The sequence below is a fragment of the Euwallacea fornicatus genome, unplaced genomic scaffold (genome assembly GCF_040115645.1).
Source record: "Euwallacea fornicatus isolate EFF26 unplaced genomic scaffold, ASM4011564v1 scaffold_57, whole genome shotgun sequence".
In the NCBI taxonomy this organism is placed as follows: Eukaryota; Metazoa; Arthropoda; class Insecta; order Coleoptera; family Curculionidae; genus Euwallacea; species Euwallacea fornicatus.
Window position 1 is genome coordinate 157,521 of NW_027096025.1, and position 18,325 is coordinate 175,845.

Below are 18,325 nucleotides of genomic sequence, written 5' to 3' on the forward strand. Positions count from 1 at the left end.
TTTTTCTTGGAAGTTCAACAAGATGCAATTCTGATGTGTTGTGACATCTTCAAAATCTCGTCGAGCTGATTAATTTGACACTTTGTTTAAGGAATTTGGTGCTCATATGCCGAAGTTATCGAGCTTCAAAATTTGAAAAGTCACACAAGTTGTGTGTTTGAGCACATAAAGTACTATTTTTCTTGGAAGTTCAACAAGATGCATTTCTGATGTGTTGTGAGATCTTCAAAATCTCGTCGAGCTGATTAATGTGACACTGTGTTTAACAAATTTGGTCCTCATTTGCCGAAGTTATCGAGCTTCAAAGTTTGAAAAGTCACACAAGTTGGGTGTTTGAGCACATAAAGTACTATTTTTCTTGGAAGTTCAACAAGATGCAATTGTGATGTGTTGTGTCATGTTAAAGATCTCGTCGAGCTGATTAATTTGACACTTTGTTTAACAAATTTGGTCCTCATTTGCCGAAGTTATCGAGTTTCAAATTTTGAAAAGTCAAAAAAGTTGCGTGTTTGAGCACATAAAGTACTATTTTTCTTGGAAGTTCAACAAGATGCAATTCTGATGTGTTGTGACATCTTCAAAATCTCGTCGAGCTGATTAATTTGACACTTTGTTTAAGGAATTTGGTGCTCATATGCCGAAGTTATCGAGCTTCAAAGTTAGAAAAGTCACACAAGTTGGGTGTTTGAGCACATAAAGTACTATTTTTCTTGGAAGTTCAACAAGATGCAATTCTGTTGTGTTGTGACATTTTTAAAATCTCGTCGAGCTGATTAATTTGACACTTTGTTTAACAAATTTGGTCCTCATTTGCCGAAGTTATCGAGTTTCAAATTATGAAAAGTCAAAAAAGTTGCGTGTTTGAGCACATAAAGTACTATTTTTCTTGGAAGTTCAACAAGATGCAATTCTGATGTGTTGTGACATCTTCAAAATCTCGTCGAGCTGATTAATTTGACACTTTGTTTAACAAATTTGGTCCTCATTTGCCGAAGTCATCGAGTTTCAAATTTTTGAAAAGTCAAAAAAGTTGCGTGTTTGAGCACATAAAGTACTATTTTTCTTGGAAGTTCAACAAGATGCAATTCTGATGTGTTGTGACATCTTCAAAATCTCGTCGAGCTGATTAATTTGACACTTTGTTTAACAAATTTGGTCCTCATTTGCCGAAGTTATCGAGTTTCAAATTTTGAAAAGTCAAAAAAGTTGCGTGTTTGAGCACATAAAGTACTATTTTTCTTGGAAGTTCAACAAGATGCAATTCTGATGTGTTGTGACATCTTCAAAATCTCGTCGAGCTGATTAATTTGACACTTTGTTTAAGGAATTTGGTGCTCATTTGCCGAAGTTATCGAGCTTCAAAGTTTGAAAAGTCACACAAGTTGTGTGTGTGAGCACATAAAGTACTATTTTTCTTGGAAGTTCAACAAGATGCAATTCTGATGTGTTGTGTCATGTTAAAGATCTCGTCGAGCTGATTAATTTGACACTGTGTTTAACAAATTTGGTCCTCATTTGCCGATGTTATCGAGCTTCAAAATTTGAAAAGTCACACAAGTTGTGTGTTTGAGCACATAAAGTACTATTTTTCTTGGAAGTTCAACAAGATGCAATTCTGATGTGTTGTGAGATCTTCAAAATCTCGTCGAGCTGATTAATGTGACACTGTGTTTAACAAATTTGGTCCTCATTTGCCGAAGTTATCGAGCTTCAAAGTTTGAAAAGTCACACAAGTTGGGTGTTTGAGCACATAAAGTACTATTTTTCTTGGAAGTTCAACAAGATGCAATTCTGATGTGTTGTGTCATGTTAAAGATCTCGTCGAGCTGATTAATTTGACACTTTGTTTAACAAATTTGGTCCTCATTTGCCGAAGTTATCGAGTTTCAAATTTTGAAAAGTCAAAAAAGTTGCGTGTTTGAGCACATAAAGTACTATTTTTCTTGGAAGTTCAACAAGATGCAATTCTGATGTGTTGTGACATCTTCAAAATCTCGTCGAGCTGATTAATTTGACACTTTGTTTAAGGAATTTGGTGCTCATATGCCGAAGTTATCGAGCTTCAAAGTTTGAAAAGTCACACAAGTTGTGTGTGTTTGAGCACATAAAGTACTATTTTTCTTGGAAGTTCAACAAGATGCAATTCTGATGTGTTGTGACATCTTCAAAATCTCGTCGAGCTGATTAATTTGACACTTTGTTTAAGGAATTTGGTGCTCATATGCCGAAGTTATCGAGCTTCAACGTTTGAAAAGTCACACAAGTTGTGTGTGTTTGAGCACATAAAGTACTATTTTTCTTGGAAGTTCAACAAGATGCAATTCTGATGTGTTGTGACATTTTTAAAATCTCGTCGAGCTGATTAATTTGACACTTTGTTTAACAAATTTGGTCCTCATTTGCCGAAGTTATCGAGTTTCAAATTTTGAAAAGTCAAAAAAGTTGCGTGTTTGAGCACATAAAGTACTATTTTTCTTGGAAGTTCAACAAGATGCAATTCTGATGTGTTGTGTCATGTTAAAGATCTCGTCGAGCTGATTAATTTGACACTGTGTTTAACAAATTTGGTCCTCATTTGCCGATGTTATCGAGCTTCAAAATTTGAAAAGTCACACAAGTTGTGTGTTTGAGCACATAAAGTACTATTTTTCTTGGAAGTTCAACAAGATGCAATTCTGATGTGTTGTGTCATGTTAAAGATCTCGTCGAGCTGATTAATTTGACACTTTGTTTAACAAATTTGGTCCTCATTTGCCGAAGTTATCGAGTTTCAAATTTTGAAAAGTCAAAAAAGTTGCGTGTTTGAGCACATAAAGTACTATTTTTCTTGGAAGTTCAACAAGATGCAATTCTGATGTGTTGTGACATCTTCAAAATCTCGTCGAGCTGATTAATTTGACACTTTGTTTAACAAATTTGGTCCTCATTTGCCGAAGTCATCGAGTTTCAAATTTTTGAAAAGTCAAAAAAGTTGCGTGTTTGAGCACATAAAGTACTATTTTTCTTGGAAGTTCAACAAGATGCAATTCTGATGTGTTGTGACATCTTCAAAATCTCGTCGAGCTGATTAATTTGACACTTTGTTTAAGGAATTTGGTGCTCATTTGCCGAAGTTATCGAGCTTCAAAGTTTGAAAAGTCACACAAGTTGTGTGTGTGAGCACATAAAGTACTATTTTTCTTGGAAGTTCAACAAGATGCAATTCTGATGTGTTGTGTCATGTTAAAGATCTCGTCGAGCTGATTAATTTGACACTGTGTTTAACAAATTTGGTCCTCATTTGCCGATGTTATCGAGCTTCAAAATTTGAAAAGTCACACAAGTTGTGTGTTTGAGCACATAAAGTACTATTTTTCTTGGAAGTTCAACAAGATGCAATTCTGATGTGTTGTGAGATCTTCAAAATCTCGTCGAGCTGATTAATGTGACACTGTGTTTAACAAATTTGGTCCTCATTTGCCGAAGTTATCGAGCTTCAAAGTTTGAAAAGTCACACAAGTTGGGTGTTTGAGCACATAAAGTACTATTTTTCTTGGAAGTTCAACAAGATGCAATTCTGATGTGTTGTGTCATGTTAAAGATCTCGTCGAGCTGATTAATTTGACACTTTGTTTAACAAATTTGGTCCTCATTTGCCGAAGTCATCGAGTTTCAAATTTTTGAAAAGTCAAAAAAGTTGCGTGTTTGAGCACATAAAGTACTATTTTTCTTGGAAGTTCAACAAGATGCAATTCTGATGTGTTGTGAGATCTTCAAAATCTCGTCGAGCTGATTAATGTGACACTGTGTTTAACAAATTTGGTCCTCATTTGCCGAAGTTATCGAGCTTCAAAGTTTGAAAAGTCACACAAGTTGGGTGTTTGAGCACATAAAGTACTATTTTTCTTGGAAGTTCAACAAGATGCAATTCTGATGTGTTGTGACATCTTCAAAATCTCGTCGAGCTGATTAATTTGACACTTTGTTTAACAAATTTGGTCCTCATTTGCCGAAGTCATCGAGTTTCAAATTTTTGAAAAGTCAAAAAAGTTGCGTGTTTGAGCACATAAAGTACTATTTTTCTTGGAAGTTCAACAAGATGCAATTCTGATGTGTTGTGACATCTTCAAAATCTCGTCGAGCTGATTAATTTGACACTTTGTTTAACAAATTTGGTCCTCATTTGCCGAAGTTATCGAGTTTCAAATTTTGAAAAGTCAAAAAAGTTGCGTGTTTGAGCACATAAAGTACTATTTTTCTTGGAAGTTCAACAAGATGCAATTCTGATGTGTTGTGACATCTTCAAAATCTCGTCGAGCTGATTAATTTGACACTTTGTTTAAGGAATTTGGTGCTCATTTGCCGAAGTTATCGAGCTTCAAAGTTTGAAAAGTCACACAAGTTGTGTGTGTGAGCACATAAAGTACTATTTTTCTTGGAAGTTCAACAAGATGCAATTCTGATGTGTTGTGTCATGTTAAAGATCTCGTCGAGCTGATTAATTTGACACTGTGTTTAACAAATTTGGTCCTCATTTGCCGATGTTATCGAGCTTCAAAATTTGAAAAGTCACACAAGTTGTGTGTTTGAGCACATAAAGTACTATTTTTCTTGGAAGTTCAACAAGATGCAATTCTGATGTGTTGTGAGATCTTCAAAATCTCGTCGAGCTGATTAATGTGACACTGTGTTTAACAAATTTGGTCCTCATTTGCCGAAGTTATCGAGCTTCAAAGTTTGAAAAGTCACACAAGTTGGGTGTTTGAGCACATAAAGTACTATTTTTCTTGGAAGTTCAACAAGATGCAATTCTGATGTGTTGTGTCATGTTAAAGATCTCGTCGAGCTGATTAATTTGACACTTTGTTTAACAAATTTGGTCCTCATTTGCCGAAGTTATCGAGTTTCAAATTTTGAAAAGTCAAAAAAGTTGCGTGTTTGAGCACATAAAGTACTATTTTTCTTGGAAGTTCAACAAGATGCAATTCTGATGTGTTGTGACATCTTCAAAATCTCGTCGAGCTGATTAATTTGACACTTTGTTTAAGGAATTTGGTGCTCATATGCCGAAGTTATCGAGCTTCAAAGTTTGAAAAGTCACACAAGTTGTGTGTGTTTGAGCACATAAAGTACTATTTTTCTTGGAAGTTCAACAAGATGCAATTCTGATGTGTTGTGACATCTTCAAAATCTCGTCGAGCTGATTAATTTGACACTTTGTTTAAGGAATTTGGTGCTCATATGCCGAAGTTATCGAGCTTCAACGTTTGAAAAGTCACACAAGTTGTGTGTGTTTGAGCACATAAAGTACTATTTTTCTTGGAAGTTCAACAAGATGCAATTCTGATGTGTTGTGACATTTTTAAAATCTCGTCGAGCTGATTAATTTGACACTTTGTTTAACAAATTTGGTCCTCATTTGCCGAAGTTATCGAGTTTCAAATTTTGAAAAGTCAAAAAAGTTGCGTGTTTGAGCACATAAAGTACTATTTTTCTTGGAAGTTCAACAAGATGCAATTCTGATGTGTTGTGTCATGTTAAAGATCTCGTCGAGCTGATTAATTTGACACTTTGTTTAACAAATTTGGTCCTCATTTGCCGAAGTTATCGAGTTTCAAATTTTGAAAAGTCAAAAAAGTTGCGTGTTTGAGCACATAAAGTACTATTTTTCTTGGAAGTTCAACAAGATGCAATTCTGATGTGTTGTGACATCTTCAAAATCTCGTCGAGCTGATTAATTTGACACTTTGTTTAAGGAATTTGGTGCTCATATGCCGAAGTTATCGAGCTTCAAAATTTGAAAAGTCACACAAGTTGTGTGTTTGAGCACATAAAGTACTATTTTTCTTGGAAGTTCAACAAGATGCAATTCTGATGTGTTGTGAGATCTTCAAAATCTCGTCGAGCTGATTAATGTGACACTGTGTTTAACAAATTTGGTCCTCATTTGCCGAAGTTATCGAGCTTCAAAGTTTGAAAAGTCACACAAGTTGGGTGTTTGAGCACATAAAGTACTATTTTTCTTGGAAGTTCAACAAGATGCAATTGTGATGTGTTGTGTCATGTTAAAGATCTCGTCGAGCTGATTAATTTGACACTTTGTTTAACAAATTTGGTCCTCATTTGCCGAAGTTATCGAGTTTCAAATTTTGAAAAGTCAAAAAAGTTGCGTGTTTGAGCACATAAAGTACTATTTTTCTTGGAAGTTCAACAAGATGCAATTCTGATGTGTTGTGACATTTTTAAAATCTCGTCGAGCTGATTAATTTCACACTTTGTTTAACAAATTTGGTCCTCATTTGTCGATGTTATCGAGCTTCAAAATATGAAAAGTCACACAAGTTGTGTGTTTGAGCACATAAAGTACTATTTTTCTTGGAAGTTCAACAAGATGCAATTCTGATGTGTTGTGTCACGTTAAAGATCTCGTCGAGCTGATTAATTTGACACTTTGTTTAACAAATTTGGTCCTCATTTGCCGAAATTATCGAGTTTCAAATTTTGAAAAGTCAAAAAAGTTGCGTGTTTGAGCACATAAAGTACTATTTTTCTTGGAAGTTCAACAAGATGCAATTCTGATGTGTTGTGACATCTTCAAAATCTCGTCGAGCTGATTAATTTGACACTTTGTTTAACAAATTTGGTCCTCATTTGCCGAAGTCATCGAGTTTCAAATTTTTGAAAAGTCAAAAAAGTTGCGTGTTTGAGCACATAAAGTACTATTTTTCTTGGAAGTTCAACAAGATGCAATTCTGATGTGTTGTGACATCTTCAAAATCTCGTCGAGCTGATTAATTTGACACTTTGTTTAAGGAATTTGGTGCTCATTTGCCGAAGTTATCGAGCTTCAAAGTTTGAAAAGTCACACAAGTTGTGTGTGTGAGCACATAAAGTACTATTTTTCTTGGAAGTTCAACAAGATGCAATTCTGATGTGTTGTGTCATGTTAAAGATCTCGTCGAGCTGATTAATTTGACACTGTGTTTAACAAATTTGGTCCTCATTTGCCGATGTTATCGAGCTTCAAAATTTGAAAAGTCACACAAGTTGTGTGTTTGAGCACATAAAGTACTATTTTTCTTGGAAGTTCAACAAGATGCAATTCTGATGTGTTGTGTCATGTTAAAGATCTCGTCGAGCTGATTAATTTGACACTGTGTTTAACAAATTTGGTCCTCATTTGCCGAAGTTATCGAGCTTCAAAGTTTGAAAAGTCACACAAGTTGGGTGTTTGAGCACATAAAGTACTATTTTTCTTGGAAGTTCAACAAGATGCAATTGTGATGTGTTGTGTCATGTTAAAGATCTCGTCGAGCTGATTAATTTGACACTTTGTTTAACAAATTTGGTCCTCATTTGCCGAAGTTATCGAGTTTCAAATTTTGAAAAGTCAAAAAAGTTGCGTGTTTGAGCACATAAAGTACTATTTTTCTTGGAAGTTCAACAAGATGCAATTCTGATGTGTTGTGACATCTTCAAAATCTCGTCGAGCTGATTAATTTGACACTTTGTTTAAGGAATTTGGTGCTCATATGCCGAAGTTATCGAGCTTCAAAGTTAGAAAAGTCACACAAGTTGGGTGTTTGAGCACATAAAGTACTATTTTTCTTGGAAGTTCAACAAGATGCAATTCTGATGTGTTGTGACATTTTTAAAATCTCGTCGAGCTGATTAATTTCACACTTTGTTTAACAAATTTGGTCCTCATTTGCCGATGTTATCGAGCTTCAAAATTTGAAAAGTCACACAAGTTGTGTGTTTGAGCACATAAAGTACTATTTTTCTTGGAAGTTCAACAAGATGCAATTCTGATGTGTTGTGTCACGTTAAAGATCTCGTCGAGCTGATTAATTTGACACTTTGTTTAACAAATTTGGTCCTCATTTGCCGAAGTTATCGAGTTTCAAATTTTGAAAAGTCAAAAAAGTTGCGTGTTTGAGCACATAAAGTACTATTTTTCTTGGAAGTTCAACAAGATGCAATTTTGATGTGTTGTGACATCTTCAAAATCTCGTCGAGCTGATTAATTTGACACTTTGTTTAACAAATTTGGTCCTCATTTGCCGAAGTCATCGAGTTTCAAATTTTTGAAAAGTCAAAAAAGTTGCGTGTTTGAGCACATAAAGTACTATTTTTCTTGGAAGTTCAACAAGATGCAATTCTGATGTGTTGTGACATTTTTAAAATCTCGTCGAGCTGATTAATTTGACACTTTGTTTAACAAATTTGGTCCTCATTTGCCGAAGTTATCGAGTTTCAAATTTTGAAAAGTCAAAAAAGTTGCGTGTTTGAGCACATAAAGTACTATTTTTCTTGGAAGTTCAACAAGATGCAATTCTGATGTGTTGTGAGATCTTCAAAATCTCGTCGAGCTGATTAATTTCACACTTTGTTTAACAAATTTGGTCCTCATTTGCCGATGTTATCGAGCTTCAAAATTTGAAAAGTCACACAAGTTGTGTGTTTGAGCACATAAAGTACTATTTTTCTTGGAAGTTCAACAAGATGCAATTCTGATGTGTTGTGTCATGTTAAAGATCTCGTCGAGCTGTTTAATTTGACACTTTGTTTAACAAATTTGGTCCTCATTTGCCGAAGTTATCGAGTTTCAAATTTTGAAAAGTCACACAAGTTGTGTGTGTTTGAGCACATAAAGTACTATTTTTCTTGGAAGTTCAACAAGATGCAATTCTGATGTGTTGTGACATCTTCAAAATCTCGTCGAGCTGATTAATTTGACACTTTGTTTAAGGAATTTGGTGCTCATATGCCGAAGTTATCGAGCTTCAACGTTTGAAAAGTCACACAAGTTGTGTGTGTTTGAGCACATAAAGTACTATTTTTCTTGGAAGTTCAACAAGATGCAATTCTGATGTGTTGTGACATTTTTAAAATCTCGTCGAGCTGATTAATTTGACACTTTGTTTAACAAATTTGGTCCTCATTTGCCGAAGTTATCGAGTTTCAAATTTTGAAAAGTCAAAAAAGTTGCGTGTTTGAGCACATAAAGTACTATTTTTCTTGGAAGTTCAACAAGATGCAATTCTGATGTGTTGTGACATCTTCAAAATCTCGTCGAGCTGATTAATTTGACACTTTGTTTAAGGAATTTGGTGCTCATATGCCGAAGTTATCGAGCTTCAAAATTTGAAAAGTCACACAAGTTGTGTGTTTGAGCACATAAAGTACTATTTTTCTTGGAAGTTCAACAAGATGCAATTCTGATGTGTTGTGAGATCTTCAAAATCTCGTCGAGCTGATTAATTTCACACTTTGTTTAACAAATTTGGTCCTCATTTGCCGATGTTATCGAGCTTCAAAATTTGAAAAGTCACACAAGTTGTGTGTTTGAGCACATAAAGTACTATTTTTCTTGGAAGTTCAACAAGATGCAATTCTGATGTGTTGTGTCATGTTAAAGATCTCGTCGAACTGATTAATTTGACACTTTGTTTAACAAATTTGGTCCTCATTTGCCGAAGTTATCGAGTTTCAAATTTTGAAAAGTCAAAAAAGTTGCGTGTTTGAGCACATAAAGTACTATTTTTCTTGGAAGTTCAACAAGATGCAATTCTGATGTGTTGTGACATCTTCAAAATCTCGTCGAGCTGATTAATTTGACACTTTGTTTAACAAATTTGGTCCTCATTTGCCGAAGTCATCGAGTTTCAAATTTTTGAAAAGTCAAAAAAGTTGCGTGTTTGAGCACATAAAGTACTATTTTTCTTGGAAGTTCAACAAGATGCAATTCTGATGTGTTGTGACATCTTCAAAATCTCGTCGAGCTGATTAATTTGACACTTTGTTTAAGGAATTTGGTGCTCATTTGCCGAAGTTATCGAGCTTCAAAGTTTGAAAAGTCACACAAGTTGTGTGTGTGAGCACATAAAGTACTATTTTTCTTGGAAGTTCAACAAGATGCAATTCTGATGTGTTGTGTCATGTTAAATATCTCGTCGAGCTGATTAATTTGACACTGTGTTTAACAAATTTGGTCCTCATTTGCCGATGTTATCGAGCTTCAAAATTTGAAAAGTCACACAAGTTGTGTGTTTGAGCACATAAAGTACTATTTTTCTTGGAAGTTCAACAAGATGCAATTCTGATGTGTTGTGAGATCTTCAAAATCTCGTCGAGCTGATTAATGTGACACTGTGTTTAACAAATTTGGTCCTCATTTGCCGAAGTTATCGAGCTTCAAAGTTTGAAAAGTCACACAAGTTGGGTGTTTGAGCACATAAAGTACTATTTTTCTTGGAAGTTCAACAAGATGCAATTCTGATGTGTTGTGTCATGTTAAAGATCTCGTCGAGCTGATTAATTTAACACTTTGTTTAACAAATTTGGTCCTCATTTGCCGAAGTTATCGAGTTTCAAATTTTGAAAAGTCAAAAAAGTTGCGTGTTTGAGCACATAAAGTACTATTTTTCTTGGAAGTTCAACAAGATGCAATTCTGATGTGTTGTGACATCTTCAAAATCTCGTCGAGCTGATTAATTTGACACTTTGTTTAAGGAATTTGGTGCTCATTTGCCGAAGTTATCGAGCTTCAAAGTTTGAAAAGTCACACAAGTTGTGTGTGTGAGCACATAAAGTACTATTTTTCTTGGAAGTTCAACAAGATGCAATTCTGATGTGTTGTGACATTTTTAAAATCTCGTCGAGCTGATTAATTTGACACTTTGTTTAACAAATTTGGTCCTCATTTGCCGAAGTTATCGAGTTTCAAATTTTGAAAAGTCAAAAAAGTTGCGTGTTTGAGCACATAAAGTACTATTTTTCTTGGAAGTTCAACAAGATGCAATTCTGATGTGTTGTGTCATGTTAAAGATCTCGTCGAGCTGATTAATTTGACACTTTGTTTAACAAATTTGGTCCTCATTTGCCGAAGTTATCGAGTTTCAAATTTTGAAAAGTCAAAAAAGTTGCGTGTTTGAGCACATAAAGTACTATTTTTTTTGGAAGTTCAACAAGATGCAATTCTGATGTGTTGTGTCATGTTAAAGATCTCGTCGAGCTGATTAATTTGACACTTTGTTTAACAAATTTGGTCCTCATTTGCCGAAGTTATCGAGTTTCAAATTTTGAAAAGTCAAAAAAGTTGCGTGTTTGAGCACATAAAGTACTATTTTTCTTGGAAGTTCAACAAGATGCAATTCTGATGTGTTGTGACATCTTCAAAATCTCGTCGAGCTGATTAATTTGACACTTTGTTTAACAAATTTGGTCCTCATTTGCCGATGTTATCGAGCTTCAAAATTTGAAAAGTCACACAAGTTGTGTGTTTGAGCACATAAAGTACTATTTTTCTTGGAAGTTCAACAAGATGCAATTCTGATGTGTTGTGTCATGTTAAAGATCTCGTCGAGCTGATTAATTTGACACTTTGTTTAACAAATTTGGTCCTCATTTGCCGAAGTTATCGAGTTTCAAATTTTGAAAAGTCAAAAAAGTTGCGTGTTTGAGCACATAAAGTACTATTTTTCTTGGAAGTTCAACAAGATGCAATTCTGATGTGTTGTGACATCTTCAAAATCTCGTCGAGCTGATTAATTTGACACTTTGTTTAACAAATTTGGTCCTCATTTGCCGAAGTCATCGAGTTTCAAATTTTTGAAAAGTGAAAAAAGTTGCGTGTTTGAGCACATAAAGTACTATTTTTCTTGGAAGTTCAACAAGATGCAATTCTGATGTGTTGTGACATCTTCAAAATCTCGTCGAGCTGATTAATTTGACACTTTGTTTAAGGAATTTGGTGCTCATTTGCCGAAGTTATCGAGCTTCAAAGTTTGAAAAGTCACACAAGTTGTGTGTGTGAGCACATAAAGTACTATTTTTCTTGGAAGTTCAACAAGATGCAATTCTGATGTGTTGTGTCATGTTAAAGATCTCGTCGAGCTGATTAATTTGACACTGTGTTTAACAAATTTGGTCCTCATTTGCCGATGTTATCGAGCTTCAAAATTTGAAAAGTCACACAAGTTGTGTGTTTGAGCACATAAAGTACTATTTTTCTTGGAAGTTCAACAAGATGCAATTCTGATGTGTTGTGAGATCTTCAAAATCTCGTCGAGCTGATTAATGTGACACTGTGTTTAACAAATTTGGTCCTCATTTGCCGAAGTTATCGAGCTTCAAAGTTTGAAAAGTCACACAAGTTGGGTGTTTGAGCACATAAAGTACTATTTTTCTTGGAAGTTCAACAAGATGCAATTCTGATGTGTTGTGACATCTTCAAAATCTCGTCGAGCTGATTAATTTGACACTTTGTTTAACAAATTTGGTCCTCATTTGCCGAAGTCATCGAGTTTCAAATTTTTGAAAAGTCAAAAAAGTTGCGTGTTTGAGCACATAAAGTACTATTTTTCTTGGAAGTTCAACAAGATGCAATTCTGATGTGTTGTGACATCTTCAAAATCTCGTCGAGCTGATTAATTTGACACTTTGTTTAAGGAATTTGGTGCTCATTTGCCGAAGTTATCGAGCTTCAAAGTTTGAAAAGTCACACAAGTTGTGTGTGTGAGCACATAAAGTACTATTTTTCTTGGAAGTTCAACAAGATGCAATTCTGATGTGTTGTGTCATGTTAAAGATCTCGTCGAGCTGATTAATTTGACACTGTGTTTAACAAATTTGGTCCTCATTTGCCGATGTTATCGAGCTTCAAAATTTGAAAAGTCACACAAGTTGTGTGTTTGAGCACATAAAGTACTATTTTTCTTGGAAGTTCAACAAGATGCAATTCTGATGTGTTGTGAGATCTTCAAAATCTCGTCGAGCTGATTAATGTGACACTGTGTTTAACAAATTTGGTCCTCATTTGCCGAAGTTATCGAGCTTCAAAGTTTGAAAAGTCACACAAGTTGGGTGTTTGAGCACATAAAGTACTATTTTTCTTGGAAGTTCAACAAGATGCAATTCTGATGTGTTGTGTCATGTTAAAGATCTCGTCGAGCTGATTAATTTGACACTTTGTTTAACAAATTTGGTCCTCATTTGCCGAAGTTATCGAGTTTCAAATTTTGAAAAGTCAAAAAAGTTGCGTGTTTGAGCACATAAAGTACTATTTTTCTTGGAAGTTCAACAAGATGCAATTCTGATGTGTTGTGACATCTTCAAAATCTCGTCGAGCTGATTAATTTGACACTTTGTTTAAGGAATTTGGTGCTCATTTGCCGAAGTTATCGAGCTTCAAAGTTTGAAAAGTCACACAAGTTGTGTGTGTGAGCACATAAAGTACTATTTTTCTTGGAAGTTCAACAAGATGCAATTCTGATGTGTTGTGACATTTTTAAAATCTCGTCGAGCTGATTAATTTGACACTTTGTTTAACAAATTTGGTCCTCATTTGCCGAAGTTATCGAGTTTCAAATTTTGAAAAGTCAAAAAAGTTGCGTGTTTGAGCACATAAAGTACTATTTTTCTTGGAAGTTCAACAAGATGCAATTCTGATGTGTTGTGTCATGTTAAAGATCTCGTCGAGCTGATTAATTTGACACTTTGTTTAACAAATTTGGTCCTCATTTGCCGAAGTTATCGAGTTTCAAATTTTGAAAAGTCAAAAAAGTTGCGTGTTTGAGCACATAAAGTACTATTTTTTTTGGAAGTTCAACAAGATGCAATTCTGATGTGTTGTGTCATGTTAAAGATCTCGTCGAGCTGATTAATTTGACACTTTGTTTAACAAATTTGGTCCTCATTTGCCGAAGTTATCGAGTTTCAAATTTTGAAAAGTCAAAAAAGTTGCGTGTTTGAGCACATAAAGTACTATTTTTCTTGGAAGTTCAACAAGATGCAATTCTGATGTGTTGTGACATCTTCAAAATCTCGTCGAGCTGATTAATTTGACACTTTGTTTAACAAATTTGGTCCTCATTTGCCGATGTTATCGAGCTTCAAAATTTGAAAAGTCACACAAGTTGTGTGTTTGAGCACATAAAGTACTATTTTTCTTGGAAGTTCAACAAGATGCAATTCTGATGTGTTGTGTCATGTTAAAGATCTCGTCGAGCTGATTAATTTGACACTTTGTTTAACAAATTTGGTCCTCATTTGCCGAAGTTATCGAGTTTCAAATTTTGAAAAGTCAAAAAAGTTGCGTGTTTGAGCACATAAAGTACTATTTTTCTTGGAAGTTCAACAAGATGCAATTCTGATGTGTTGTGACATCTTCAAAATCTCGTCGAGCTGATTAATTTGACACTTTGTTTAACAAATTTGGTCCTCATTTGCCGAAGTCATCGAGTTTCAAATTTTTGAAAAGTCAAAAAAGTTGCGTGTTTGAGCACATAAAGTACTATTTTTCTTGGAAGTTCAACAAGATGCAATTCTGATGTGTTGTGACATCTTCAAAATCTCGTCGAGCTGATTAATTTGACACTTTGTTTAAGGAATTTGGTGCTCATTTGCCGAAGTTATCGAGCTTCAAAGTTTGAAAAGTCACACAAGTTGTGTGTGTGAGCACATAAAGTACTATTTTTCTTGGAAGTTCAACAAGATGCAATTCTGATGTGTTGTGTCATGTTAAAGATCTCGTCGAGCTGATTAATTTGACACTGTGTTTAACAAATTTGGTCCTCATTTGCCGATGTTATCGAGCTTCAAAATTTGAAAAGTCACACAAGTTGTGTGTTTGAGCACATAAAGTACTATTTTTCTTGGAAGTTCAACAAGATGCAATTCTGATGTGTTGTGAGATCTTCAAAATCTCGTCGAGCTGATTAATGTGACACTGTGTTTAACAAATTTGGTCCTCATTTGCCGAAGTTATCGAGCTTCAAAGTTTGAAAAGTCACACAAGTTGGGTGTTTGAGCACATAAAGTACTATTTTTCTTGGAAGTTCAACAAGATGCAATTCTGATGTGTTGTGTCATGTTAAAGATCTCGTCGAGCTGATTAATTTGACACTGTGTTTAACAAATTTGGTCCTCATTTGCCGATGTTATCGAGCTTCAAAATTTGAAAAGTCACACAAGTTGTGTGTTTGAGCACATAAAGTACTATTTTTCTTGGAAGTTCAACAAGATGCAATTCTGATGTGTTGTGTCATGTTAAAGATCTCGTCGAGCTGATTAATTTGACACTTTGTTTAACAAATTTGGTCCTCATTTGCCGAAGTTATCGAGTTTCAAATTTTGAAAAGTCAAAAAAGTTGCGTGTTTGAGCACATAAAGTACTATTTTTCTTGGAAGTTCAACAAGATGCAATTCTGATGTGTTGTGACATCTTCAAAATCTCGTCGAGCTGATTAATTTGACACTTTGTTTAACAAATTTGGTCCTCATTTGCCGAAGTTATCGAGTTTCAAATTTTGAAAAGTCACACAAGTTGGGTGTTTGAGCACATAAAGTACTATTTTTCTTGGAAGTTCAACAAGATGCAATTCTGATGTGTTGTGAGATCTTCAAAATCTCGTCGAGCTGATTAATGTGACACTGTGTTTAACAAATTTGGTCCTCATTTGCCGAAGTTATCGAGCTTCAAAGTTTGAAAAGTCACACAAGTTGGGTGTTTGAGCACATAAAGTACTATTTTTCTTGGAAGTTCAACAAGATGCAATTCTGATGTGTTGTGTCATGTTAAAGATCTCGTCGAGCTGATTAATTTGACACTTTGTTTAACAAATTTGGTCCTCATTTGCCGAAGTTATCGAGTTTCAAATTTTGAAAAGTCAAAAAAGTTGCGTGTTTGAGCACATAAAGTACTATTTTTCTTGGAAGTTCAACAAGATGCAATTCTGATGTGTTGTGACATCTTCAAAATCTCGTCGAGCTGATTAATTTCACACTTTGTTTAACAAATTTGGTCCTCATTTGCCGATGTTATCGAGCTTCAAAATTTGAAAAGTCACACAAGTTGTGTGTTTGAGCACATAAAGTACTATTTTTCTTGGAAGTTCAACAAGATGCAATTCTGATGTGTTGTGTCATGTTAAAGATCTCGTCGAGCTGATTAATTTGACACTGTGTTTAACAAATTTGGTCCTCATTTGCCGATGTTATCGAGCTTCAAAATTTGAAAAGTCACACAAGTTGTGTGTTTGAGCACATAAAGTACTATTTTTCTTGGAAGTTCAACAAGATGCAATTCTGATGTGTTGTGTCATGTTAAAGATCTCGTCGAGCTGATTAATTTGACACTTTGTTTAACAAATTTGGTCCTCATTTGCCGAAGTTATCGAGTTTCAAATTTTGAAAAGTCAAAAAAGTTGCGTGTTTGAGCACATAAAGTACTATTTTTCTTGGAAGTTCAACAAGATGCAATTCTGATGTGTTGTGACATCTTCAAAATCTCGTCGAGCTGATTAATTTGACACTTTGTTTAACAAATTTGGTCCTCATTTGCCGAAGTTATCGAGTTTCAAATTTTGAAAAGTCACACAAGTTGGGTGTTTGAGCACATAAAGTACTATTTTTCTTGGAAGTTCAACAAGATGCAATTCTGATGTGTTGTGAGATCTTCAAAATCTCGTCGAGCTGATTAATGTGACACTGTGTTTAACAAATTTGGTCCTCATTTGCCGAAGTTATCGAGCTTCAAAGTTTGAAAAGTCACACAAGTTGGGTGTTTGAGCACATAAAGTACTATTTTTCTTGGAAGTTCAACAAGATGCAATTCTGATGTGTTGTGTCATGTTAAAGATCTCGTCGAGCTGATTAATTTGACACTTTGTTTAACAAATTTGGTCCTCATTTGCCGAAGTTATCGAGTTTCAAATTTTGAAAAGTCAAAAAAGTTGCGTGTTTGAGCACATAAAGTACTATTTTTCTTGGAAGTTCAACAAGATGCAATTCTGATGTGTTGTGACATCTTCAAAATCTCGTCGAGCTGATTAATTTCACACTTTGTTTAACAAATTTGGTCCTCATTTGCCGATGTTATCGAGCTTCAAAATTTGAAAAGTCACACAAGTTGTGTGTTTGAGCACATAAAGTACTATTTTTCTTGGAAGTTCAACAAGATGCAATTCTGATGTGTTGTGTCATGTTAAAGATCTCGTCGAGCTGATTAATTTGACACTTTGTTTAACAAATTTGGTCCTCATTTGCCGAAGTTATCGAGTTTCAAATTTTGAAAAGTCAAAAAAGTTGCGTGTTTGAGCACATAAAGTACTATTTTTCTTGGAAGTTCAACAAGATGCAATTCTGATGTGTTGTGTCATGTTAAAGATCTCGTCGAGCTGATTAATTTGACACTTTGTTTAACAAATTTGGTCCTCATTTGCCGAAGTTATCGAGTTTCAAATTTTGAAAAGTCAAAAAAGTTGCGTGTTTGAGCACATAAAGTACTATTTTTCTTGGAAGTTCAACAAGATGCAATTCTGATGTGTTGTGACATCTTCAAAATCTCGTCGAGCTGATTAATTTGACACTTTGTTTAAGGAATTTGGTGCTCATATGCCGAAGTTATCGAGCTTCAAAATTTGAAAAGTCACACAAGTTGTGTGTTTGAGCACATAAAGTACTATTTTTCTTGGAAGTTCAACAAGATGCAATTGTGATGTGTTGTGTCATGTTAAAGATCTCGTCGAGCTGATTAATTTGACACTTTGTTTAACAAATTTGGTCCTCATTTGCCGAAGTTATCGAGTTTCAAATTTTGAAAAGTCAAAAAAGTTGCGTGTTTGAGCACATAAAGTACTATTTTTCTTGGAAGTTCAACAAGATGCAATTCTGATGTGTTGTGACATCTTCAAAATCTCGTCGAGCTGATTAATTTGACACTTTGTTTAACAAATTTGGTCCTCATTTGCCGAAGTCATCGAGTTTCAAATTTTTGAAAAGTCAAAAAAGTTGCGTGTTTGAGCACATAAAGTACTATTTTTCTTGGAAGTTCAACAAGATGCAATTCTGATGTGTTGTGAGATCTTCAAAATCTCGTCGAGCTGATTAATGTGACACTGTGTTTAACAAATTTGGTCCTCATTTGCCGAAGTTATCGAGCTTCAAAGTTTGAAAAGTCACACAAGTTGGGTGTTTGAGCACATAAAGTACTATTTTTCTTGGAAGTTCAACAAGATGCAATTGTGATGTGTTGTGTCATGTTAAAGATCTCGTCGAGCTGATTAATTTGACACTTTGTTTAACAAATTTGGTCCTCATTTGCCGAAGTTATCGAGTTTCAAATTTTGAAAAGTCAAAAAAGTTGCGTGTTTGAGCACATAAAGTACTATTTTTCTTGGAAGTTCAACAAGATGCAATTCTGATGTGTTGTGACATCTTCAAAATCTCGTCGAGCTGATTAATTTGACACTTTGTTTAAGGAATTTGGTGCTCATATGCCGAAGTTATCGAGCTTCAAAGTTTGAAAAGTCACACAAGTTGTGTGTGTTTGAGCACATAAAGT